The following is a 26954-nucleotide window of genomic DNA, read 5'->3' on the forward strand; positions in this document are numbered from 1 at the left end:
GGAGAACCACAGAAAACCAAGGTATGTTACATGGAAGAAACATGCTTAAAACAAAGTAGCTAAAAAAAATGTTGAAAACAAAGGAACAGGCTAAGAGATACCAAGCTAGTGCAAACAGAAAAGAACAGGGAGAGACATTGTTAATACCAACCCTGTTGGGATTTAAGGAAAGTGTGGTCATGATAAAAGAAACAATTTATAAAGATAAACCATTCATAAACCCGTATCTATGAATACTTACAGCAGATAAATACATAGAGCAAAGACTAGAAAAAATACTATGTGAACTTGACAAAAATACAATTCAAGTGGGAGGCTTTAATAGCTTCTCTGGGAATTGGACAGACTCCCTACACACAGTATGAGCAAGGGCAGAGGTCTGAGACCACCGACACATCTGAATTAACTGGTATAGAGAACCTTGAGTCAATAGACAAAGAAAGGCGACTAAAGAAAAACACTTTGTCATGTAACTGCTGTGAAGAAAATTTATGCAAAGTTATTTTTACAGTCCGTGTTCTCAGATCATGATCTGTTAAAACAAAGATAAAAAGGAACTCCTAGTTATTCAGAACATTCCTTGATAACCCTTGGATCAAGGGGGGATAAAAGCAAAGCCATAAGTTATCTAGAAAGCAATGGAAAGAAGATAAAAGCAAAATCAGTGGGGCACAGTAAAGTTTCATAGACTCAAATGAGAATTTGGGTTTTACATATTTTCACTATTAAAGAACACGGAAAATAACTCAATAGAAGGATAAATAAAACCAAAAGCTGGTTCTCTAAAACAAATTCCTCACCAGTTCCTTCGAGGAAAAACAAGAAGATATAATCACAGACATAGGAGACCACATGTGTAAAGATGGCCACAAACTAGAAAATCTGGAAGAAATGGATGATTTCCTAGACACTGTAAATTAACAAAATTGAAGCAAGAACTGAAAACCTGACTATAACAAATCCCACTGAACAGGTGAACAAAGAGTTACCAATGAGGACTTCCCTGGCGGTCCGTCCAGTGGTTAAGACTCTGCGCTGCCAATGCAGGGGGCGCGGGTTCGAACCCTGGTCAGGGAACTAAGATCCCACATGCTGCATATCGTGGGCAAAAAAAAAAAAACAAAAAAATAATTGGAGGAAAAAAAGAAAGGGACCAGGACCAGACAGAACTAGACCTGAATTCCATCCAAAACTGAACAGATAACTCCAGCGTCACTTAAGCCACTACAGAAAAAGGGAAAGCACTCCAAGTTATTTTATGAAGACAGCACAACTCCAACAACAAACCCAGACGGAGAAGAAAGAGCGAGCAAGCTGGCTGGCTGCAGGTCAATCTCACTTATGAATAGAAATGCAAAATTTCTCAATGAAATACTTGCTAGCAATTATATCCCGGAAATGTACCAAAAGCATCTATCAATACAAGCTGTTAAAACAAATTAAAGGAGAAAGCCATATGTGAATAGATGCTGAACACGCATGTGATAAAATCCAACAACCAACTCTAATAAAAACACTAAGTGAGGAAACGGCTTAAATATATTTCCGGAAACCAACGGCAAACGTTATCCTCTAAACAACAGATGCTAAATTATTTAAAGTACCATCACTAATTAGGAAAGGATGCCCATTACCACCACAGTTATCTTAAAACACTTATGAAAAACTCCAAACATATTCAAAAGTAAAACAAAAGCCACAAGGACCACCCCATCCTCCAGATTCAACAGTTATTAACTCAGATATCCCCTCAACCACTGTCCCGGATCCCTGATTATGAGTACTAGATATTTCTAAAAATAAGGACTGAAAAGCGACAAGCCATTATTATAAGGAAGATTAGCAATACTCCTTTAATATAACAAAATACCCAGGGTTCATATTTTTCTAATTGTCTCTTCTTTTTGTCGTTGTTCGTTTGAAGCAGGATCCAAATAAGACCCTGATGTTGCAGTCTAACCGTGATTATTTACTGCTACTCTGGCAGGTTTAGTGAAAATGATTTTTCTGATATGACTGAATACACACCCAAAACCCCACAAACACTTCGGTTAAAAAAGATTGCAGAATATGGTAATTTACTTAAGGTGGCTGCATACAAGACAGGTGTAACTCAAAAGTTCTATTTTGCATTAGCAATGAATACCAAGAAATGGAAATGCAGGGAAAATGCCATTTATAATAGAGCAAAATCAAAACAAATATAGGAACAAATTTAGAAAGAAAACAGGCCTAGCATGAACCAAATCATTTTTATTTCTTAAATTAGTAGATGAGTGTGGTCCAATCTCAGCTGGACTCCCTAATGATGAGTTTTTTTTTTCTTAAAGGACTGGATAAAATGACTTTCAAGTTCACCTGGAGAATAAATGCCTGAGGATAGAAAGGGAGAGCAGGCTCTCGCCTTACTAGCTATCACACGCCTTACTAGCTACCACACGCCTTACTAGCTACCACACGCATCTGATTTCACACCAACCTGGTGGGGCAGAGGACTGTCATCAAAGTGGCTCTGGAGCTTCCACCCACCCGCTCCTCACTCAACTCTGGGCCCCTGCCTGTACTCCCAACCAACTTCACGTGAGCACCCTGACAGTACTGCACCTTAAGCCCACGCATGCGCAGGCCCTTATTCTGCTCAGCAGGTGAGAAGGGGACCATCACTCCTATCCGTTTCCTCCTACTTAAAACCTATCTTGATGCACACATACGGGGAAGTGGAGAATACTATTGTAATATTATTGGAACAGGATGTTAATTCTCAAAAAAACACTTATTTCAACTTTGTTTTAATTTTACCAAGTTTCTCTTACCACAACCTATTTCTTTCATACTCAGGTTTTTTTTTTTTTTCTGAAACATAATTTGGATCCACTACAGTTTTCCAACAGTTTAAGTTATTAACTGACTAATGTAAAATGAAAGTTGAAAGAGAAATGTTGAACTTCTGAAGCGCCTGGTTTTCAGTGAGAAAGCCTTGATCCAGCAACACAAAATGCAAAGCACTGTGATTAGTTTAAACCTTGCATGCAGATCAATCAGATCCCCCAAACCTCAGAAATTAGGTCAAATGAAAAATTTATGCACTCATTCTAGATACTAGAAACTATTTAAAACTTTTTTTCTCTTTGACCCACGGCTTCCCTCTTCCACAGAGCAATACTTCCACCACAGTCCACACAGAAGAAATCAACTTTTCTAAAACAAAAGGGGACAAAGAACAGATGGCTAAAACTGGATTCTCGGCAACAGAAACTTGCTTTGCTACTGGCATTTATGTGTATCAGTGGACTACTCAAAACCATCATCCACCGACATGTCATCCTTGTATTTACATTCATTATCCCCATCCACAAACGACCCTGCAAAGTAGGACCCAAAGGTCCACAGTCCCTCATCCAGAACCCTTGGAACATCTGGCATTCAGAGCCTTTGGATCTGAGGTCCATGTACAGTATACCACACTCTTAACAGCATGAGGGCAGCACCCCACAATCAAATGAGTTTTCTCTAGTGACAAGTATGACGATGAACACAAAATGAGATAAGTAAGACTATACAAGTGGCTTCACCCCAATTCTGCGGCCAAATGAGCTTTGGTGTCCCCTTCTCTCTGGAGAAAAAACAAAGCCAACTTTTCCTTTTCCAGCAGTTTCTGTCTTTCGAGTTGAGTATAAAAAGGACCTGAATCACATTTATTAAAGTCCACAGAGGGAGGTTGCCGCCCATCCCATCCCCATTTCCCTAGGTCACCCTGCTAGTTCAAGAGCAGTCAGAATGCAAATCTGATTTGACTGAAAAGCCCTTGTTCTTTACCCTGGGCTGCAGTGCTCGCTGAGAGACCAAGACGAAAAACGGGGGGGAAAAAAAAATCAGGGTAACTTTATGGCCGAAGAGACCACTGCCATAATTCATTGCGAGTTAGGAGGCTGGGCGGTGCAAAGAAAGCCTAAGTGGGAGCTACCAAAACCAAAAATAACGAACCTTAAATTACAAACACCAGGAAAGCAGCCTGCACGACCCGTACACCATCATACATCTCTCCTTATGATGGCAAGGCTGCTTCGGCCATTAAGCTTGCCTTGAGGTATTATAATGATCTGAGTCGCTCAAGAGATACCTGAAAACCTGTTTCGTGCTGATGACCGTCCTAGGCAACAAGTAAAGCTGGGCAGGTCCACACATCGCTGCCCCTCACAGGACAACCACCGCACGGAACAGCAGAGGCTGACAGCAGGCGGACACCTATTTCAGGGGGAAGAAGTCTAACCCGGCCGCAGTCCTGAATAACAGAGCAGAAACGAGGCAAGCAAACGGCGGAGGTAAGCGGGCTCCAGGCAAAAGGCAGGCTCTGAACCAAGGCCAAAGGTGAGGAAGACCACAGCAGTCGGAACTGTAAGTCAGCGCTGTTGGGTCACGCGTCCGCGTGTTGGGGACACAGACAAGGCAGCGAGGCACCGACGAAAACTGAGGCCGTAAGGGTAACAGGCGGTCCTGCGGGCCTTACTGAGCCACGGCGGCCACAGGTCGGCCCCATCTCGGGCCTTCAGGGGAACGGGCCCTCCGCCCGTCCCTCCGGATTCGGCCCTGCGCGGGGCCTCCCCTCCCCTCCCCTCCTCCTTCTCCTCCTGCTCTGTGTGCGGCCAGGCGGGGCCTGCTGAGTGGAGGGGGCGGCCAGCGCCCCGCGAGCTTCCTCTCGGCCGGGAGCCGGCGAAGCGGAAGCGCCCGTTAGCGCGACCCGCACCGTCCCTCCCGGACCACGACCGCCAGCGCACGCTCCACGTCCCAGGTCCATTATTGACCACGCCCCACGTAACTCCCACCTGGTGAGAAGGGCCACTCGGGTTCGCCCGGGACACAGCCCGCCGCCTCCGCCAGCGCCAGGGCACGGGGGGACGGGGGCCGGGACCCGGTAGGGCCCAGAAGGGCGGGGGAGGGGCCGGGAGAGCGGGAAGAGCGCCGGGGGGATGGGGGAGATCTGGGGAGGGCCCAGGACGCCGGGCCGGCCGCCCCTCCCCCACACCGTGCGAGCGGCCCCGCCCGCGTCCCCCCCGGAGCGGACAGACCACCGCCCCGAGCCGACCACCGCCTCGAGCCGGCCACCGCCCCTCTGCGTCGGCCCACAGCTTGCGCCCCAAAGGCGGCCCAGACCCACAGCGAGATACTCACCGCGGACGCACAGAAGAACAAGCCGACCGACCGCGCCGCGGATCCGCCCGCAGACTCGCGCCCCGCCCCGCGTGTGGGCGGATTGCGTCAACGCGTCGATCCGCCCCCTTGCCAACGCTTTCCTCCCCGCCCCCATTCGCCAGCTTCCGAGTGCGCAGGCGCAGGCTCGTCCGCGGTTTCCGTCTCTGCGCAGGCGCCGTGCCCCTCCCACGGCGGTTGGCCATATAGAGGCCGGGGGTGGGGGGGAGGTCAAGCGTAGCCTCTTCTCCTTTACCAAGATGGCGGTTCGTCCCTGTTTCGCCACAGTTCCTACCTTATGAGCTTCGTTTCCTTACGCTGATAAGAGTGGAACAGGTAATGTAATTCATTGCTTTGTGAATAACTAGAATGGGGGGAAGAGCGTTTCTTTAGATGGAGCTAAATGACCGGTGAGAAGAGAGAGGGACGGGGGCAGGGCAGGTGGCGGTAAGAGTTCGGAACGACCACGGGGAGGGGACCTTTCGCCTCTGGTCCTCTCTTCCAGGAAGATGGCGGCAGCACCGAGCAGGGAGCACCGGAGCGGGACCGGGGAGGGACGGCGAGCGGCCGGCGGGGCTGCTCTAGCCCCGAGCCGCCGTCGTCTCGGTGGTCCGGGCCTCGCCTCCATTGGCTGCCGTGGGTCACGTGGGGGTCGGCGACTGGTGCGCGGACCATAGAGTTGGGCGCCCGTCCCCGAGGACGTGGTCTTCGTGCGCCAGAGCCTGGAGCCCGCGCCCGACGGGAAGGGGGGAGGGCGGGCTGCTCCTCGCTTTCGCTAGGTGAGGCCTGGGGGCGCCACCAAGTCCACTGCGGCGGCGCGGCTCGGGGGCGGGAGGGCGACGTGCCCGGCGGGGGCGTGACCGGCCCGGGGCGTCCTTCCCCCCCTCCCGCGGCCTGCAGGCCCAGCAGCTGGCCGATGCTTGCTGGGAGGCTGGGCGCAAACGTTCTCGTACAGGAAGCCTTTCTGGGTTACCCACGACTGACAGTAAACACGGCTCTGGAGTCTCTCCTGGGCGGCCGCGTAGCGCGGGGCGCCTGAAGCTCTTTGTGACCGTAGGGCGTCCTGACAGGGTGTCTTTGGAAAGTGGCGAAGTGCTCAGGCGTCCTCTCCCCGCCGACTCAGGAGGTGGGGAAGTCGGCCTGTGCGTGGTGTCCGGGCACCACGTAAGACCAAAGGAAAACTGACCTCTGTGTTTTATTAAGCAACGCTATGGTCACGTCCATATGGTCAACGCTATGGAAACGTCCGAAGGAGTGTAGATGAGTCTTAGAGGAATCTTCAGGAGCAGGATGGTTTACCCTTGAGCTGCGGGGTTTCTTTGTCCTCAGCTGCAGAGCTGCCGAAAACCCTCAGGCGTTGCGTTGCCTTCACCTGCGTTTGGGTGTCTGCCGCAGAACTAAGGACGGACAGGCACTCTCTTGGCAGGTAGCTTTCTTGAGGCCCTGTTAACACGGAGTGAGTCACAATTAGGATTTTGTCTGAGGTAACTGGTAGTGCTGTTCTACAAAATGATCTCAGTGTTCTTTTATGGGAGTGAACCCGGGCTAATGGGACATTGGCTGAAGCCTAGTGCTCAGGTTGATATTCGGTCACTTTGAACACTAAGCAACCCCAGCTACCCTTATGAAGTACGCTTAATATTAGGATGTTTGGAAGCAGTGTTAAAGGTTGAGAAGGTATTTGGTTCAGAGTGGCTCCCATCATTTGAACTCCCAGTTGTCTGGATCTGAGACATCAACCACCCACCTGTCATGAGAGCTTTAGGTTTGGAGAAAACTGAACATACCCCCTCAAGTCTTGAAGGACAAAATATGAAAGCCATTGAAAACAGTGAAGATTAAACTTCCCTGTAACTACTATTAATTCTGCTGTGTGTCACGTCCCGATTGGGGCTTACCTCCTCTTCTCTAATCAGGCTGAGGTCACCTGAGTAAAGGAGCAGTGCGTGTAAGGAGAGCACTCCTAAGATGCCGTTGGCCCACATTCCTCGGCACTCGAGGACCCGCTGGAACCCGGTCACAGTGCCCCCTCCAGGGGGCCAGGCTGACTTCTCAGCGTCCTGATGGGAGAATTTCTTCTTGAATCATCAAGTATTTTTTTTCCTTTGGATTTGTTGTTTGGGGTTTCTGGCGGTCTGACTTTGACCTCATGGCTTTACTTCTTCCACAGTAGAAAATATTTCAAAAATATATATATTGGAAATGGCTGTGTGCCAGACATTGTTAAGGGTTCTGGGGATGCAGCAGAGGTAAAGAGGACACAGACTTTTTTTCTTTTCCTCAAGCACTTTATGGTCTGGTAGGGGAGATTCACTTGTAAAGGAGAGATTACGGTGTTCTGAGTGCAGTAATGGACGTATGTACAAGGGGTGGAGGTAGGACAGAGGGGGCAGTGATTACCTGTTGGAAAGTCTTCACAAAGAATGTGGTTCTGAAACTGGAGTTTAGAAGATGAATAAGAGTTTTTCCAGGAGGAGTTGGCAGGATGGGCTGTTCTAGACAAGAAGACTAGCTTATGCAAAGGGAACAAGTGACAGCTATCCACTTAGGGGGTGGCATATATGGGCAAGAGGTTGAGAATTTGGTACACTGCTGACATCTCAAATGGTGAAGGACTTAATGCCCTAAGACACTGACTTGGACAGCATTTCAAATGATTACACTGTCCACCAAGATGACTTGTGATCTTTAGTCACAAGTGGATCAGATAGACTCACCATTAATGCTTGGCAGCTGAAACTTATTTACCTAAAGGGCTTGAGCAGAGAACACTTTTTAAAGTACAGAGTGATACTTGTATTTGGTATGGCCCATTCAGCACACATGCATCTCACAGGGCTAGTGATCATAGGAAGGCATTTCCCTTTTCTATTAAGAAATAACCAAGCTCCTGGAAGAAACATAGCACACAGCTGAACTCTCAGTTGCTGACTTTTGGTGGCAAAAAGTCCAAGGAGCATGTTGTCAAACGTTTTGACCAAGTATAGAAAGACAGCCAAAGAACCTTAATGTGTCAGAATGCCTTTTCTCTTAAGTTATGAAGGCACCACAACATTGAACATTTGAAAGCCAAGAAAAGAACTAAACTTTCTTCAGTGTGTAACATTTAAAAACTTGATTACACAAGTTACTTTGTGGTAAAGCAGGGTTTTCATTTATTTTTTTCCTTTTTGTATTTCTAACATCAGAGACATTTTAGAGGTGATATTCCTAGTCGGCTGCTGTTTACCCGGTGAGGTAAGGTTCCTCAGCCATCACTTAAGACAAGCCGGACTTGTCTGGGTGTCTGTCATGTTAGTCGTCTTGTTGATGCTTGCTGTTAATTTGATAACAATGCATTGGCCATGCATACTCTCCCTTAATACTGTTTATTGGCACTCATTTGGATTTTAACATTAAAATTTAATTTTACTTCAAATCAAGGTTATATCTTCATATACTTTTGAAAAGATCAAGTAAATCTGGAAAAGCTTGTGAGGAAGAAAAAGTGTCAGTTTCCTTCCTCCCATCATGTCTCCTCCCTTGCAGGACACCCACGTTGGTCTCCTAGCTGTTGGCTTTGGTCTTTGCCTCCATCTCTCGCATCCACGCCTGACTCGCATCCACGCCTGACTCGCTCACTTCCTGCGCTTCCGTCCCCTGTCCCACACATTGTCTCTCCACTCTGACGTCTCTCACTTTCTTTCACCCCTCTGCCTTTGCCCTGCAGACAAATGCATGGCTGCCCAAAGCAGGTGCACCTTTAATTTGCTGTCAGGTATTTAGTGTTTATATTCTGGCTACTGGTACCATTCACAGTTGGGCCAAATGGTGTGATGGGATTACTTTTCCTTTCCTGGAGAAGTTTTTGTTTTTCCTGAAGTTCTTATTGGTGGTTTTTGTTGTTTTCTTAGTTTTATATGCATTTGCCGCTAAAGGTCAACCCCAAATTCACTAATTGTCTAAACCTCCTTTCAAGCAATTCAGTTCTTTTTATCTGATCAAGTTCAGTAGGCGCAGACCTCCAACCTGCTGGAATCTCACTTCAGATCTCACTGCCCTCAGTTTCTTGGAACCCATGTCTTTCTCTTTCTTGATTTTCTTTTCTTTTCTTTTTTTTTTTTACTCTCTCATTTTGATGGAGCTCTTCCTCAAGGAGTTGCCTGGGAGATAAAATTTTGAGAGCCTGGATGTCTGGAGTGCGTTATTCTGCCCATATACCTGTGTTTAGAGGTTGGACATCAGTTTGCCCCTCTGTCTTCCATCCCCCAGTGTTAGCCTTGAAGTGTTAGAGCTTTCTGATTCTTGAGCCTTTATATGTGACCGTGTTTTCTTTTTTGAAGCTTGAGGGATTTTCTGTGAAATTCAGAGCACCCAGTGCAGTGATGTCCCTTGGAGTCTGTTTTCATCTAGTGTCTTGCCTGCCCTTTGGGCCCCTTTATTTTGGAAACTTCTGTTCTTCAGTGCTGGGCGTTTTTCTTGATTTATTACCTTCATAGCTTTCCATTCACTTTCTTTCTCTTTCTAGAATTCAACTATTGGACCTTCTGGATTGACAGTCTGATTTTCTTAGGTTTCCCATTTCTTTCTGGAAGACATTCTCAACTTCATCTTTGAGCGCTTCTATTGAGTTTTTCTCTGTTTCTAGGAGATTTCTCTTATTCTTTCTGTTCCTATGTTATAACCTCCTGTTTTTGTTCCATGGATATAGACTCTCCTCTTATCTCTCTGAGGACATTGGTGAGTTTCAAAGTTTTCTTTTACCAAAAGTCACTGCTTGCTTCTGGCTGCTTTTTGTGTTGCGACTTTGGCTTTCGTATCCGCCTTTTCTGGGCTATCCGGTGATGTTTGCTTGCCTGCTTACATGTCAGAGGGACTGGGGCTTGCCAACTGTGATATTCGCTGTAGAGGCATCTGGCTGGGCCATTTCCTTACAGCAAGCACCCTGTCAGCTTCTTCAAGTCTCTTTGGGTTCTCCAAAGAAATACCTCCCAGCCTCTTGCCTGGGGGCCAAGTGAGGGGAGAAGGCCACAATCTTAGCAATAACTATGGAAGAAGTTACTTCCCCTGTCTTCAGAATGGTTTGCCATCACTCCACTGTAACTGGTGTCCCCAGTCCAAAGATTCTAGTTCCCTTTCCAAAGGGGAAAAAAACCACACCCTTTGGCTAAGAGGCATGAGAGGCAAAAAAAAAAAAAGAACAGAACACAGAAAACTGTCCTTTTTGACAGTATTTTCTTACTACTTTTGCCTGGCTGCCCTTTAGCAATGTTATTTTTAGCTTACAACTTGCATTGCACTTAAATTCATTGTTCTTCTGTTATTTACTACACCTTTTATAGCCCAGCTGTGGGTTTTACATTGTCTTAAATGTGTGCTGAAGGCCCTGGTAGGAAAGTGGACGGAGGTTGTGAAAAAGCCGGTCTTCACAGTCAAGAAGCTCACAGGGCCGGTATGCAGAGCAAGATTTTTAGTTTTCACCGATGATCAAAGACTTGACATTAAAATCATATTTCCCCTACAGACTGGGGAAAATAAACGTGACCATTTTAGTTACCAAAGGTGAGGGGGACAGGTATACCCCAATGTCGTGTAGTGTAAATAGTTTAATTCATTGGGAGGGTAAATTTTGCCTTTGCAGTGCCTATCCACGCATCTCCCATAATCATGTAATTGTATTTCTAGGAATTTAACCTGTCGAGGTACAGGCTTGAGTGAGTAGATGGTACTCTTTTCTGCAGTGCTTATAATCGGAAAAAAACAAAACAACATCAGCAGGGGGTTTATTTTATGGTTATTCCATGCAACGTGCAGTTGTTAACATAGGTAAACTTGTGTGTAAAACTTGGAAAGACAGCCATATGCATTTTTAAATGGAAGTAAGTGTGGCATTACATGCATGTAATGTGATCTTAGTTTTTATTTAGACCATGTATTAATATATCCAAGAAAAAATATTAGGTAAAACAATAGTTTTGGAGATATTTCTTGAGGAAGAATCAAGAAGATTGCCAATTTTTACTTCTGTTGTTGTGTTTTACAATATTTTTATGCTAAAGATCATTCTTTGGTCGACGGTATTATCGTATTCATACTATCAGTTAATAAAACTGGTATGAATGTAGTCCCCATGGCCCCTGCCCATTCCATCCCAGGCTCTGCCATGGGTGCAGTATCCTCTCAGGAGGGTTATCTGTGCCCTGAGACCCCACAGCTGGAACAGCAGCCCTCATCTAGGTCAAGGAGAGGCAGGAAGTTGCTGATGCAGAAACCAGTAGTTAGGTAGCAAGTGCCGTTGAGCAATTAGGATGGATTCTTTTCTGAAAGCGCTCTCAGGTTTGCCTTTTATTTGTGTGAATTGCTATTCTTAGACGTTCCTGGCTGTGGACTTTGTCAGACATGCAGCGGTGCTTGGGTCTTAGGCATTGGTTCTTTCTACCAGACAGGGCAGAGGGTGGAGATGTTTGTTCAGGTGGGGAAGGTAGTCCTCCACTGGAGCGGGAGTCAGGAGACCTGTATGTACTTCAGTTTAAACTTGTTCTTAATCAGCCTTGTGATTTTGGGTGTTTCTTTTTTTCTTTTTTTTTTTTTTGCCATATGCGGGCTTCTCACTGTTGTGGCCTCTCCCGTTGCGGAGCACAGGCTCCGGACGCGCAGGCTCAGTGGCCATGGCTCACGGGCCCAGTCGCTCCATGGCACGTGGGATCTTCCCCGACCGGGGCACGAATCTGTGTCCCCTGCATCGGTAGGCGGACTCTCAACCACTGCGCCACCAGGGAAGCCCTTGAGTGTTTCTTGATCTGTAGGACTTCAGCTTCTTCCTCTCAAAGATAGGAAAGGAGTCTCTGAGGTGGTTTGTTTCCTTTCTTCCTTCCTTTCCTTCATTCATTTCCTCCCTCCCTTTACCCCTCCCCTCCCAGCGTTCCCCCCTGCCCCCGCCCTTGTTCAATTCAGTTTATCAGAAACTTAGTTTTTCAACTTGGAAGGGTGACACCTGGAGCTAATAGTCACTCATACAGCATCCCGTTTTGTGATCTGTTTCAAGGATGCACGAGTGATACAAAAAGCCTTGCCTATTAAAGCTTTTTTTGTTGCTTCCTACACACCAGGCATCATGACCTTTACTTCCAGCAATGGTTCAACCAGGTGATCTTACACCCCCACCCCCACCCCAGAATATCTGGAAACGTTTTTGGTTGTCATGAGTTGGGAGTGCTGCTGGCATCTCATGGTTAGAGGCCAGAGGTGCTCACCATTCTGCAGTACCCAGGACAGCCCCCACAAGGAAGAATTGTGTGGTCATAAGGAAGAACTGCCTGGTCACAAGGTCAGCAGCAGTGAGGTTGAAAAGTCCTGCTTTACCGGCTCTGTCCTTGGAGGGCTCTAGGATGTAGCAGTCACAGGCCCCATTTTTCAGTCAAGGAGAGTGGAGCCTGGTAGGGTGAGGCCACTGGCAATTGCGGCTGAGTTACGGCTGTACTGCCTGCACTGCCAGAGTTCTCGTGGCTGTCACGGATACCGAGGAGGGCCATGGTCACAGAAAGTTCTCCCCAGGCTTACTCTGCCAGGCCTGGGCTAAGCGCTGCATGTAAACTCTCATAATCCTCACAGTGACCCGATACTAACGTCAGCTCCCTTTTGCAGGACAGGAGACAGAGGCACAGAGAAGTCAGGATTTTCTTTTTTCCTTGCCTTGGTCCTCATTTTCAGTTCACACATTTAAACATTCAGCCTTGACAATTTACCTAGTGTTTCCTCTCAGCATCTCTAGAGTTTCTCTAAAATTTGGGATCCAGAGGTGATGTAATGTCCAGGAGCGGGGCCACCCAGGCCTTTGTAGCAAGGTAGATATTCTACCCTGAAGGAAACACACTAAAATTGGTCTGTGTCCCTTAGAATTTTGAATATCATTGATTCCTCATCAGGCATTTATTTTTCACCAAGTACATATCTGTCAGTAGTTTTCCCGGAAGGAAGTGAACAAATCAGAGTTCCAGACCTAAAGCCATTGAGCACTCAGGGCCCATCTCTGCAGTAACCTGTAAACGGCTGCTGTCGGTCAGTGTTCAGCCACCGTCAGGGGGTCAGCTTTCACTCTTGCTTGACTGGTGTTTCCATCTTCCTATCGCAGCAACCCAGTTCCACCGCCTCTGGCTGCCTCCGTGACGTCATCATATGACTACACAGGTCTGGTGGGGTAAGTCCCTGCTTAGCTTTACCTGCCCCACCCTTCATCTGGGTTACAGGATAAGCCACTGGTAGACTTGTTCTTGTTTTGGACCCCCTGGCGCAGCAGGGTGTCCTGGCTATGGCAGGTGCCCTGTGTGTTTGGAGGGGATGAACAGACAGGACAGTGTTGATTCTGGACTCTTGTCTTTCCTGCCTCTTGGTGAATTACCATGGGCTGCTGCAAGCCAGAGCAGCTTTCTAGGCTCTGAGGGGTGTGCTGGACACAGAAATAAGGCAGTCTGCAGGCCACATCTCAACCTGTTGCTCTTGTGTTCTTCAACCACCGTTGACTCTGGCCTTCACAGATGGTTTTGTAGTTCAGCTTTCTCCAGAGGCTTGGATGTGCTTGGCCGGCACGTTGCTGAGATCCGGAAGCATGCTGAGCACGGGCCTTCTTTGTGGCAGTGCAGCTTGGTACCGTGGGGCTCACCGATGCTTGGGAAGCCAAGTGTCCTCCTGCCTGTTTTCTATGCTGTCTCACCTTTATCGGCATGATTCCTTTCTCTAAGCTTCTAGCATCTTGTTTTGGGGCGTGGGTTGAGCTGGCCTCGCTCTGCTGGCTGAGGGAGAACTCTGCGTAGCAGTCCCAGCTCTGTCCACGGGCAGGATACACTGTCTTCCCAGCTGTAAGGTCATTAACGGCACTTAAGCTTCTAGACACAGTGCAGGCTGGACCAGTGCTACTGCTGTTGGTTTCTTTCTGGAGGAAGGAAATACCTTTGGCCAGAGGCAGTTCAGTGTGCAGCGTTATCTCTGTTGCATAACCTGTTGTGCCCTTCCAGGGAAGTTCTGTGCACCACCCGTTAGGCCTGTGCATCGCTTGGCCTGGGCGACTGGAGTTAAGTGAAAGGGGACTGGGAGGGCGGGCGCTGTGAGTCAGGAATCTCTTGGACTAACGAGGGTCAGGTGCCAGGGGGCGTAGTGCCGAGCTCCCTGCCCCTCGTCATCCTACAGACCTCTGGGTGGATGGTTCCTGGGGGAGGGAAAGCAGTCTTCATGCTGGTGCCTTGGTAGCAACGGCCTGCATGGCAACTGCTCTGGCCTCTTAGGAGGTTTCCATCAGGAGGCTCTGGAGAGAGCTGCGCTCCTGAGGAGGTTACCACAGCAGACAGCCTTGGGGGAAATGGAAGCTGGCGAACACGCCCTGACCGCCGGGCCCCTCAGGACCAGCAGAGGCCAGAGGGAAAGAGAAAGCCGTGCAACTGTAGAGCTAGAAGAAATAATTTTTGAAAGGATGTCGTGTATTTGGCATGTTTTGCTGTTTTTGAAATTCTGGTTGAGGTGAGTGACTTGTTGAGAAGTGGCTCTGCCTCTCAGGGCTCCCTTCTCAGTATACAGGGTGTGGTTTCTGATTCCTTGATATACAGAGTTGAAAGTTTTCGTCCTTGTTTTAACTTTTTCTTTAGAAATTAAAAAAGAGTAATAAAAGAGGAAAGGATGGCTCTGTGTGATCATTCCTGTCTTTCTGATGTACCATTCTGACAGTTATGAACCGTGTTAACTCTAACTTGGTGGTGTCCTGTAACTTATAAATAGAAGGCTTTGAGGTGTCTGGGTGGGACTTTAAATTCACTTCTCCCTCACTTGAGATGGTGCACTGACTCCTGGACATAGGGTGTTAGGTGGTGACAGGTCAGGTGTGAACAAAATCAAGGATGATGCGTTATCCTAATCGGTTTTATTTTGTATGTTACTGTTCATTTCACTTTTATGTGACATGCTTTCTAATTTTATTAATACTTAGCTCACTTATAAATACCTTTCAGATGGAATTACTGAATTATATTGACTGTTTTGACTTTTTCTCATAAGTGTAAGATTAGTTAGGTGTTCTTATAGCACTGGCTTAAATCTGTGTGTGTGAGATCAATTTGAAGAATACAGTTTTTTTCTGTAGAAACAAGGCTTCCGTTTTGATACATTTATTTGCTTTTGCTTGGAGCTGACTCTCCTGCCCCTGAGACCAAAGTGCTGTATTGCCTTTGTCGCCAGAGCAGTGAGCTCAGCAGTGCTGTCAGGCGGCCTGTGCCCAGGGCCCCTTGGCTCCTAAGCTCAGCCTGGCGGCCTCTGGGGCGTCCAGACCAGGTGACCCATCAGGCTTGCTGCCGTTTGGAGCTATCCCTTAATTTCACAGGTGCTGGAGATGATCACTGTGTGCCCTTGAGATTGGGTTAAGTGTAGCTCTTTTCTGAAAGACTGGGCAGGGAGGAAACGATGGTGTTACTGGGAAAGGCAACACTCTCTTTTTGACCTTTGAAAACACGGGTTGGCTTTCCTTTGACCCGTGAGACATGCCTTTGCTTTTGGAGCAGCGTTGCGTGACATCCTCATCTTCTCGTCCTTGGTTGCTTGGGGCTTCAGGTATGCCTACCTGCCAGAGATGCCGCTGAGTTGGAGAGAGTGTGTGTAAACCTCCAGCCCTTGATTTCTTCTGGATGGTTCCACACTGTGTGGGTAGTGTTAGGACCAAATCTTCAAGGAAGAAATGGCATGTGAAGGATTCAGTGGTGATCTGTGGGAATTTCCATAAAATCTCACAGGATTGTATAGTAATTAGGTTTTTGGTGTCAGTTGGTATATGGCTTTATTGAAGGTGTATGATTTTGGTTTTAGGCTATTTAGAACTTACTGGATATGCATTAGAAGCCTTCTTATAGGACTGTTTTAATTCACAAAGGTAGCTTTGCTTGTCTTGTTATCTCCTCACCCCAGTCCTGAAGTGGTAGGGGTATGTGAGGGTTTTTCTCTCTTTTAAGCCGTTGTGCTTTTTTTGGTTTTTTTTGCGGTACGCGGGCCTCCCACCGCTGTGGCCTCTCCCGCCGCGGAGCACAGGCTCCGGACGCGCAGGCCCAGCGGCCATGGCCCACGGGTGCAGCCGCCCCGCGGCATGTGGGATCCTCCCGAACCGGGGCACGAGCCCGTGTCCCCTGCATCGGTAGGCGGACTCTCAACCACTGCGCCACCAGGGAAGCCCTAAGCCGTTGTTGATTGAGTGGTCAGTCTCTTTGCCCAGCCTAAATATCGCTCCCCTCTCTTTGGGCCACGGTCCCTTACGTGGCATGGCTGGCTCCAGCTGCTGGTGTCTCTGAGTTTTGCTTCTTGCCCAGAGGACAGTCTGTGATTGGTGGCTAGCTCAGATGGGCCCGTCCCTTGTGCTCCTTCTGCTTGTGGTGTCTGAAAAGCTCTCGGAGCACCTCTGCTCTCCCGCAGGCCTCCTTCCTCCTCTGCAGGAGCCGGCGGGGAGTCCCGCTGTGGACCCTGACGTCATTTGGGGTGTGCTGCTCAGCATGTTGACGTGGTGCTGTCAGCAGCTTTCTTGACACTGTCTGATGGTTTAAAATTCTGCTTTTGGACTTCCCTGATGGTCCAGTGGTTAAGACTCCATGCTTCCACTGCAGGGGGCACGGGTTTGATCCTTGGTTGGGGAAGTTCCACATGCCTGCGGTGGTGCGGCAGATAGATAAGTAAACAGATAAATAGGTAAGTAAATAGATAAGTAAGTTAATAGATAGACATTAATAGATAGTTAAATAGGTAGTTAAATAGATAGATCACAAATAAGAAAATTTTTAAAAATTTAAAAAATAAAATAAAAATCTGCTTTCATGAACTTTGAAAAAATGATGTGTAACAGGCTTTAGTGTCATCACAATATTATAAAATTTAGGTAAAACTTTGTTATGCTCCATAAAATGTGAGTGAGAAGTGCCCTGATGTGAATAGGTGAACTCATAGTCAGATACACATTATTAAACTTGGGTTTGACTTGGAGTTGGATGGTCACTGTCATTTGCCACCCCCTCCTACCTCAATGTGTTTATTTCCAAGTTAAGGCATTTATTTTTTCTAATTACAAAACTAGTACTCTCCTCTATTTTAAAAAAAATGTTTTTTTAACTCTCATACTTTAAGAGCAGTTTCAAGTATGGTACAAAACACTTTTTTCTGAACCACCTGCAAGTAACTTGGGGACATGAAACCTCATCACCCTTGGCTATTTCAGTGTGTTTCCTGCAAACAAGATGCTTAGTACAACCGCTCACACACATGAATACTTTGCTACCTTCAGACCAGTTCACGCCTCACCAGAAAGACCCAGTTCACAGCCCTGTGTTGACACTCCTTGTCAGGTCTCTAGTCTCTCCTACACTGGAGCATTTGCCCCATCTTACCTTGACTCTCCTCACCTTGACACTTGTTGACCACAAGCAGTTAGTTTGCAGAGTGTCCCTCAGAGTGGGTTTGTCTGTTTCCTTTTGATTCGATTCAGGTTTTGCATCTTCGGCTGGAATAGCACAGAAGGAGTGCTGGGTTCTTCTCTTGGCGTTGTATCAGATGGTGCGCGATTTCGATTTGTCCTGTTACCAGTGGTGCCCGCTTGGCTCACTTGATAAAGGTGGTGTCTGCCAGGCTTCTCCACTGAAGTCTTTGTGATTAATAAGTATACTGTGGGGGGAGGTGCTTTTGAAACTAAGTATCTGTTCCTATCAGACTTTCGATTTGCTCATTTATATCAGTGCAGGCTAAGAGCTTCCCATTTTATTCAGTTGGCTGTCATCTTTTATTATCGTTATTTATTTTGATGTTCGTATTTTCCCATGTTTGGCCAGTGGGAGCCCCTTAAAGCCAGCTGCTGTGTCCTGGCTTGGATAAGTCCCCATTATTCATTTAATACTTCTTGCTTTCTGGTACAGCAAGGTACTCTGGGCTCTTCATGTACAATGCTTTCCTGCCCCAGACCTGAAATCAGCCTTTTCTTTGAGGAGGCCCGGTTCCATTTTACGACCGTTGGTACTCAGAGAAGCAGAATGTGGGCACCAGTTGGGCTGTTGTTGGGGTGTTAATGCACTCAGGCCCTCTTAGTGGACAGAGATGGAGTGTGTGTGTGTGGGTGTGTGTGCACATACATGTACACATGCACACACACACACAGATATACAGATGCCTGTGTATTTACAACACGTTTCTTTTTACATCTCTGTATGTTGAAAGGCACGAGTTCATTTCAGAACCTCGGTTTCTATCTAATACCACAGGGTTCATTCCAGTCTTTCCCTTTCTGAATTGGTAGCTCCCTTTTCCAACAGTGACAATCCTAGGTGCCAGTGTCCCTTATATATTTACTTATTTGATTAGTCACTGTGTGTGTTCCCAGTCTCCTGTTGCTGCCCCCTCTTCTGCACAGGTGCCCTCTGCTCTCTTCATCTCACTCAGCCTCTGATACCCTAGGTATGTGGACACCCCGTTTTGTGGAACTCATATCCCAGTTTCTAGAAATAAAGTTCTGTGCACTGTCTTTTTGCCCTTTCGAGGCTGTTACCTGAGCCATCGCTTCATTGTTGGTGATGCCTGCTGTATGGTATCGATGCGTCACTGTGTAGTTAGTTACCACTATCTCACTGGTGCACAGCTGTGTTTTTCCAGTTCTTTGCATGTCACTATGCTTCTATGAGCCTTCTTATACCTATTATGCCTATGCCTTCTGTGTTCTTGTGCAGGTACTTCTGGAGAGTAGGTTCTTTGGAGTGTTATCACTGAATTGGATTATGGGTATGTCGATTATTTGTGGGTTTTTAAAAAATTAGTTAATTTTATTTATTTTTGGCTGTGTTGGGTCTTCGTTGCTGTGCGCCGGCTTTCTCTAGTTGCAGCGAGCAGGGGCTACTCTTCGTTGCGGTGTGCAGGCTTCTCATTGCAGTGGCTTCTCTTGTTGCAGAGCACAGGCTCTAGGTGGGCGGGCTTCAGTGGTTGTGGCTCGCGGGCTCAGTAGTTGTGGCTCATGGGCTGTAGAGCACAGGCTCAGTAGTTGTGGCACACGGGCTTAGTTGCTCCACGGCATGTGGGATCTTCCCGAACCAGGGCTCAAACCTGTGTCCCTTGCGTTGGCAGGCAAATTCTTAACCACTGCACCACCAGGGAAGCCCGATTATTTGTGTTCTTAAATTGCATTCTAATGTTACCCATTCTCAACGATAGAGAAGCCAATTTTCCTCACCATTTCAAAATCTGCATCACTTCTGTTCATCTTTGTAGATCTCATAGTATAAGGGCAGAATGAAGATGAACACACCTGTTCATGGGTTTATGTGCTGTATGTCTTAGTTTTCCATGAACTGTGTGTTGATAGGTCCTAGTCTATTCAGATGTTTCCCAACCAGAGAAAAACTCTGTTTGTGTCCTAACTTCTATATGGTAGCCTTTACTGTACAAAATTCTTAAGCTCTAATAGGGTCAAATGAGTCAGTATCTTCCTTGATGATGTCTACAGTCTGTGTTATCAGTAGGCCTTTGCACCCTCAAATCATAGGTTTTTCTCCCCCGTCTTCGAATTCCTCAAGGCTTGATTTTTTATGGCCAGATCTCTAATCCAGCTGAAATTTTATTTTGGTGTATGGTGTGAGGTAGGGATCAACCTTTATATTTTTCCCAAAATGGATTGCAAATGGGCCCAGCACTGTTTACTGCCTAGTCTATCCTTCCTTGCTGATTTGAAATGGCACTTGTTTCAAATGCTAAACTCATAGATACACATGAGTTTTTCTTTTTCCTTAGCAAAAACCACCAAGTACTAATTACTGTTGCTTTATGGTGTGCTTTACTTCAGGTTGAATGTTTTTTCTTTTCCCCCCTTTTTTTCTTTTTTCCAAATAACCTAGAACAATTTTATTTTTAGGTGAATTTGGGAATCTTTTTTACAGTGTATATATTGAAAAACAAAACCTACAGGGACGTTGTGTTAAGTTTCCTAGGGCTGTGAAAAATTGCCACAAATTTAGTAGCTTAAAACAACACCAATTTATTCTCTCACAGTTCTGGAGCTAGAAATCTAAAATCTGGCAGGGCCACGCGCCTTCTGGGGGCTTTAGGGGAGAAACTGTCCTTTGCCCCTTCCAGCTTCTGGTGGCTGCTCCCATTTTCTTTGGCTTGTGTGTTCCAGTGTCTGCCTCCACCTTCATATAAGCTTTCTCCTCTGTGTTGTCTCTTTGCCTCTCTTTCAGAATGACACTTGTAATGGACCCATCCAGATAATCCAGGGTAATCTTTAAGCACTTCTGGAAAGACTTTTTCCAGGTAAGGTAACATTTAAATTCCAAATATCAGGACCTGATGTCTTGAGTGGCCATTGTTTAGCCTACTGCAGATGTTATTTGGCATTTCCTTGAGGGTGTAGATGAACTTGCGGGGGTGGGAGGGGGGGGGCATGGAAACAGACATCTCTGTGATGAGTGTCCTGGATGATGAAACTGCTCCATGACTGAGGCATCTAGTGTGTGTGTTGTTTTGCTAACACTGAATTTCCCTTCAGTTTTCCTAGCTTTTCATTATAGTAGAGGGGTTTTCTAGACAGATGGTCATCTGCAAATAGTGGCATTTGTGTGTTAGCTTAATTATTTCTCCTTAGATTGTGTGTTTGACAGTCTGTGACCACAGTAGACATCTTTGCTGTTTCGTTACTTACTTTAATAGGATAATTTTGGCCTTTCACTAATTGAGATACATTTTACTTCTGGGAAATACTCTTCGTATTGCCATTTCCTTTTATTCCTGAAGTTACATTCCATGGGAAGCAAGGAATAGATGCTTGAATTTCATCAGTCAGACGGATGTTTTTTAAATGGCCATCTATCAGTCATGTATATATGTTTGTTTGTCCTCCTTGGAGCTATAAATGTGAGATGTATACATTACCTAATATTGAATCCTTACTGCATCCCTAGAACAGACCTACTTAGTCACAGTGCCTTATTCTCTAAATTTAGAGTGGATTTACTGTGCTGGTGTTTTGTTTAAAATTTTATATGTTTGTAAGCTCTTTTGTAGTTGATAATCTCTTTTCTCTGCAGCACCCACTCATTGTTTTGGGGAGGCAAAGCAGTGCCCTAATTTTCCTCTGGGGAGCTCCCCTTTTTACCATGTACAAGCCATGTGTTTTGGTTGAAATGGCCCAGCTGCGTGGGTGGACCCTGATTGGCTGTAGCTAATAGACATATTCCATCCCCTTGGCCCCTTGACTATAGTTATTGGTCCTCTGATGGGCTCAGAACCCAATTGATGCCGGTGAGATACAAAAATAATTCATGGGGCAAAGAAGCTCCTACTTCCTTGGGAACTACCAGAAGATATAATTACTGCCATTTATAACACTTCTTATTTCAGTACCAGGCAAGGATAATATTATATCATTGTGCACTTGTATTCTTTGTGTGCTCTTTCCTTGTCTTTATCAGACTTGAAAGAGTTAATTGCTCTTTAATTTATTTTTTCAGAGAAACTGATTCTGGTTTTGATTGACCACACCAGCTGTATTTTGTTAGTTTTTGTTTTCTATTTCACTGGTTCTTCGTTTATTTATTCCATGTACTTTCTTTGATTTTCTCTTTCCATCTTGATTTGAATGCTGATTAGCTCATTTATGTTCATTTCTTCTTATAATAAAATTTACAAGTTTGATTCATCCTCAGAGTATAGCTTTGGTAGCATCCTGTATGCCCCGATAAGTAGTGATCTTTGATCTTTTTCTTTTTTTACACCTTTTTGTTAGGAAAACCTTCAAACATATCCCAAAATAGGAGAGAATATTGATATTTCATATACCTGTCACCCAACTTTAAGAGTTGTCAGCATTTTGCCATTTTTATTTTATCTTTCCTTGCTTGTTCCGCACTTGTCATACTTTTAATTTTGAGTTTGAGTATTTTAAAGCAAACATCACATTTCATGTCACTTGTAAATACTTTAGCATGTATCTTCAGTAGATGAGGGCTTTAAGGAAATTTTACCTATAGCAAAATTAACTATATTTTGTTAGTATCATCCAGTATCTATTCTGTGTTCACTTTTCTCCAAATGTCATAAAATACGTCTTTACACTTGGTTTGTTTGAGTCAAAGAAAACCCAAAGAAAGTGTCCACACTGCATTAAAAATCTCAACAATTTTAAAATCTGTAACAATCCCTTTTCTTGTTTATGAAAGCAGCGGGGCCATTTGTGCTGGGGGTTTTCCCACATTCTGCATTTGGTTGCTTGTATTGTTGTGGTGGCATGTGGTATATTCCTCTGATCCTCATACTTTCTGTAAACTGGTAGCTAGGTTTAGATGCTTAATTGGTTTGGGGGGTGGTTATTTGTTTTGGGTTTGGGGTTTTTTGTTTGTTTGTTTTGGCAAAGCTGGTGTAGGGAGGGTGTCAAGAACACATCATAGATTGTGCTGTGTACTTCATTTTGCATTATACCAGGAGGCGTAATGTCTGGCTGTCTTTCTCTTCGTTATGTTACAAGTGATCAATGAATGAAGTGTCTGAAGGCTGATTCTGTCCCTCATTATAAAGTTTTTTATCAACCAGTTATCTAAGGGGCTTAATAGCCATTTTGCTTATATTCACTGTTTCATTGGTGTGTCAGTTTCCTATTGCTGGTGTAACAAATTACCACACACTTGGCTGAAACCAGTCTCACTGGGGTTAAGTCAAGGTGTCAGCAGGGCTTCCTTCTGGAAGCTTTAGGGGAGAATCCATTTCTTGCCTTTCCCAGCTTCTTGAAGCCGCCTGCATTCCTTGCGGCCCTTTCCTCCATCTTTAAAGCACATGATTTTAAGGATACTTACTACATTTAGGTCCCACCTGTATAATCCAAGATAATCTTCCCATCACAATATTCTTAACTTTAACTCTTATTCATTTGTAATATTCACAGGTTCCAGGACTGAGTACCTGGCTATCTGTTTCTACATTTATTTGTTGGCATTTTTACATGAAGAAGGTTTCCCTGATCAATTCTGGTGACTCTAAAATACAATTCCTCCTGAAGAGAAAGGAGAAATGATTTCTTTGCTTTATTCATATTTAGAATATGTTTGGACTAGCAACTTCCAAAGCAACAATGCATTTTGATGTGCATGTAATTGTGTTTCAACCCATTGAAGCCAATTTTTGATGCTTATATTGTTCCTCCTAGTTGGCTTCTGTGTTCTTTGGACGTGACCCCGTTAGTCTGTGACTCCTTCCTTGCTCTTTGCCACAGCGAGATGTCCCATCTTGTGACCTGGACTCAGCTATTTTTCCAAGGAGCCTGGTTCCTTTTAGTGGGGAATGGTGTTGATTGCCACAGTCTGTGTGCTCAGGGTGCCCAGTGCCACTGCATTGCTTCTCGTAGCAGACAGGCCTAGGAACCGATCATGAGTATAGATATTTCCAATTCAAATAAAAATCTACATGGTTTTTGCTAATGCTGAAAATTGTTTTTTAAGGATATTAACCTTATCCTACAACATAAAATATTTTTAGCATAACAGTAACTGATGTTATTAGATTATATCCCACTTGGAATATACTGTCAAGTTACTGTGTTTTAAAGTTATGTTTTTCTCTGATGCTTGCGCCACTGTTGTGACATTGTTATTTAGGTTCATTTCAATTTTTTTTACTAAAAGTATTAAAGAAGTATAATAAACATACAGAGAACTATGCAAATCCTTAGTGAAAATTCGTTGAGCCATAAATGTTAACTGAACCCAACCATGTAAACACCATTAAGACAGAGAAGCAGGACATATTTGTTTTTAGAGTTTGTTCTTCTCTGATATATATGGTTCTAAAGGCAGAGGGACTCAGTGGTATATTCAGATGAGTTGCGTCCATCCCTGTCCCTCCTCCCTTTTCTTCTCCCAGTGTTGCCTCCCATTGTTTCTTCTTGCAAATACGAGCAGACATAGGTACACTGGTGTTTCCGACACTTTCTTGGAGTTAGGTAGCTTACTCTGCACCTCCTGCCTCCTTCGCCATTTCTCACTAACCTTGTCCCTAGAGACCTTGCGTAACAGTGCATGGAGATCTTGCCATGCATGCCTCCTAGGCCGCCTGTTATTTTGTTGCATGGACATAGCATGGTTTATCCAGTCAGTCTCCTCCTTAGGGAATTTGTGGTTACTTCCAGACTTCATCAGCTTTTTATTTCTCAGTTTTTCTGCTCTTGCATTTCCACAATTCTTTCTTCACACAGTAGCTAGAGTTCATCCCAAGAGGGTGCTTCGTGTCTGCTTGGAGTTGGCCTCTGTGCGTTCACCTTAGTCTGGCACCACCATGCTGATGAGGGCCCTGCTGCCCACCTGCTTCCCATCCTTGGCTCCCTGTGGAGCCAGAGAGAGGTTGTCTTTCTCTTCCTCCCCTCTTTGGTTGTTACCGGTTTTCTAGTAGGAGGGTTAACAGTTTTTTCGTGCCCTGTCCAGCGTTCTCTGTTGACAGATGAAACCTCTAAGGTCCTGCACCCCAGATGCTCTTACAGCATGGTGGTCTACCCTGAGTCCTGGATCTCAGGTGTTTGACTCAGGACAGAGATTAAATATCTCTGCTTTGGTCCGTACCTTGTATTTTGTTTCGTTTTTGTTTAATGCTTAAATTTTTAAATTTATTTATTTATTTATTTGGCTGTGCCGGGTCTTAGTTGTGGCACTCGGGGGATCTTCCTTGTCGCGTGCGGAATCTTCATTGTGGTGTGTGGGATCTTTAGTTGTGGCGTGTGAACTCTTAGTTGAGGCATGCATGTAGGATCAAGTTCCCTGACCAGGGATCAAACCCGGCCCCCCTGCATTGGGGGCATGGAGACTTAACCACTGGACCACCAGGGAAGTCCCTGTACATTGTACTTTGTATTACTGTGCCTTTATGTTGAATTAGTTCTTTGAGGGGTTGGGGACAGCTGTATCATTAAGCGTTTCTAGGAAGTCTTTAAATCCCAAAGTGAGGGATTTAAAGGGATTTAAATTGGGAGACTCAGAAAGGTAATACTGGAAGAGATGATGGAATCCCATCTCCTCGTCTGACAAATGAGGAAATAGGTCAGTTGAAGATGTGTGATGTGCCCAGTGTCACCAGGCAGACGGCACTTGAGTGCCCACGGAGGCTTAACACCCTGCAGAGGAGAAAGTCCGAAGACTTGATGTTTCTGATGTTTGTTTCTTCCTTTGTAGGAAAGCATTTCATTTCTATTTGGACAGGACTTGTTCTAATTCTTAAGTATCCACCCATAGCTTTAGCTAGCTTTGTATCCATTGCAAAGTTTTTTATAAACACGAGCTAAAAGCTCATTCTAGCTCGTGGAACTTTTCTGTGTAAATTGTAGGAAGAAAAAACACCTTCAAGTATATTGCCCTAGGTCAAACTTGGAATTATTTTGTTTCTTGTAGTTTAATTGTAGGACTGAGGGGGAGAGCCAGCCAGAGCCCTCCTCCGTGGCCGTTCCATCCCGTCCTTCTCTTCCCAGAAACGCCCTCCAGGTTGAGGCAGGAGGGTGGGCCTCCAAGCCTGTGTGTGGAGGCGCTGCTCTGAAGCATGGTGTTCAGAGACCTCACGATGCACTTCCCTAGAAGCAGTGGTTGGTTTCTTTAAGGACACAAAGACGTGTCGAGGCGGAGACCTAAGGAGTCATCTAATCCAGATGGTCACCTAGTGGGGAGCACGTCACCGGGTGGGAAGTGCTCTGCCTAGGTTTCCAGGGCGCAGATTCAGCGAGGTGTGCTCCCTTGGGGACCTTTGTCTTTGTGCTGAGGTGAAAGGTGTCTGTACTCGTTCCTAGTTGTGCTGTTAGCTGCTGGCAGAGATTGGCCTTCTGTGCTGCCCTCCAGACACTTAGAGACAGCTCGCAGGTGCCTTCCGATTCCCAAGGGCTTTAATGGGTTAACGGAAAGCCTCATCCTCCACAAAGAAATTCACCACAAAAAAGCTCACTTCAGACTTCTTGCTGGTAACATGGTCTAATAAAACAGAAAAGAAAATCCTTGTGACTCAGGCTTCCACTCATTTATAGTAGCTAGTGCCACGTAATAGCACCTTTGTTTCCCTCCAAGTGGAAGTATCTTTCTTGAAAAAGTGAGGCACGTCATATAATACAGCTTCTCCCCCCCTCACTCCCCATATACACTCTTGTGAACACTTAGCATATGTCCATCCATAATTTCTGTACCTGTTAAAACACACTTTTTTTGGTAAGTGGTATATGAAATATATGCTTTTATGTGTGCTCACCTACCAACTTAACAGTAAAATTGCTGACTTTTCGAGTCAGTAAGTGCAGCCCCCGTCCTTCACCCTGTGGCCCTGACACTTCTCAGTACCCGACTCTGTGCTCCTGTTCTTTCTCCTCTTCACAGAACTCTGTGTCCTCAGTGGCCTGAGTGTCCTTCCAGAGTTATTTTTGCATAGACAAACGTGTTTCTCTAACACCACGGGTTACGTATTGGTATAACATAGAGCTGCCCCTTTATTGACACGGATACTGGGTATGTGGTGTAGTTGGGGACGTTTGCTCATTCACCAATCATTTGATGCAGGGCTGTGTGTACTTGAGTGTCTGCTGACTGTATCCTACGTAATCTCTTCTTGCATAAACCAAGCTCATATAATACGTCATCTAGGACATTCACTATCAGATCAAGAATTTAAGACACTTAATAAAGCAGTTAGAACACAGGATTCCTTGAGGGTTTTAAGATTTTTTTTCACCTGACATTTTTTTTTAAAGCAAACTGGCTTTGTTGAGAATTTCAATGTGGTAAACTTAGTGT

The 26954-nt window shown here is 45.6% G+C and overlaps 2 protein-coding genes across 4 annotated transcripts in view; one reads left to right on the forward strand and one right to left on the reverse strand.

The window, feature by feature from the left end:
- Positions 1 to 5235, reverse strand: part of SEPTIN2 (septin 2) — a 34334-nt gene extending 29099 nt beyond the window's left edge. The window contains exon 1 of one of the 2 annotated variants that reach the window (XM_060151614.1): positions 5170 to 5235. The gene's annotated coding sequence lies outside the window, so the exon portion shown is untranslated. The remainder of the gene's footprint in view (positions 1 to 5169) is intronic. The other variant, XM_060151615.1, reaches the window with a different exon arrangement.
- Positions 5236 to 5379: 144 nt separating this feature from the next.
- The window catches only part of HDLBP (high density lipoprotein binding protein), a 67325-nt gene continuing 45750 nt past the window's right edge, over positions 5380 to 26954 (forward strand). The window contains exons 1-2 of one of the 2 annotated variants that reach the window (XM_060151611.1): positions 5380 to 5523; positions 20394 to 20466. The gene's annotated coding sequence lies outside the window, so the exon portion shown is untranslated. The remainder of the gene's footprint in view (positions 5524 to 20393; positions 20467 to 26954) is intronic. The other variant, XM_060151612.1, reaches the window with a different exon arrangement.

This window comes from Lagenorhynchus albirostris, chromosome 6 (assembly GCF_949774975.1).
Source record: "Lagenorhynchus albirostris chromosome 6, mLagAlb1.1, whole genome shotgun sequence".
NCBI classification, from domain to species: domain Eukaryota; kingdom Metazoa; phylum Chordata; class Mammalia; order Artiodactyla; family Delphinidae; genus Lagenorhynchus; species Lagenorhynchus albirostris.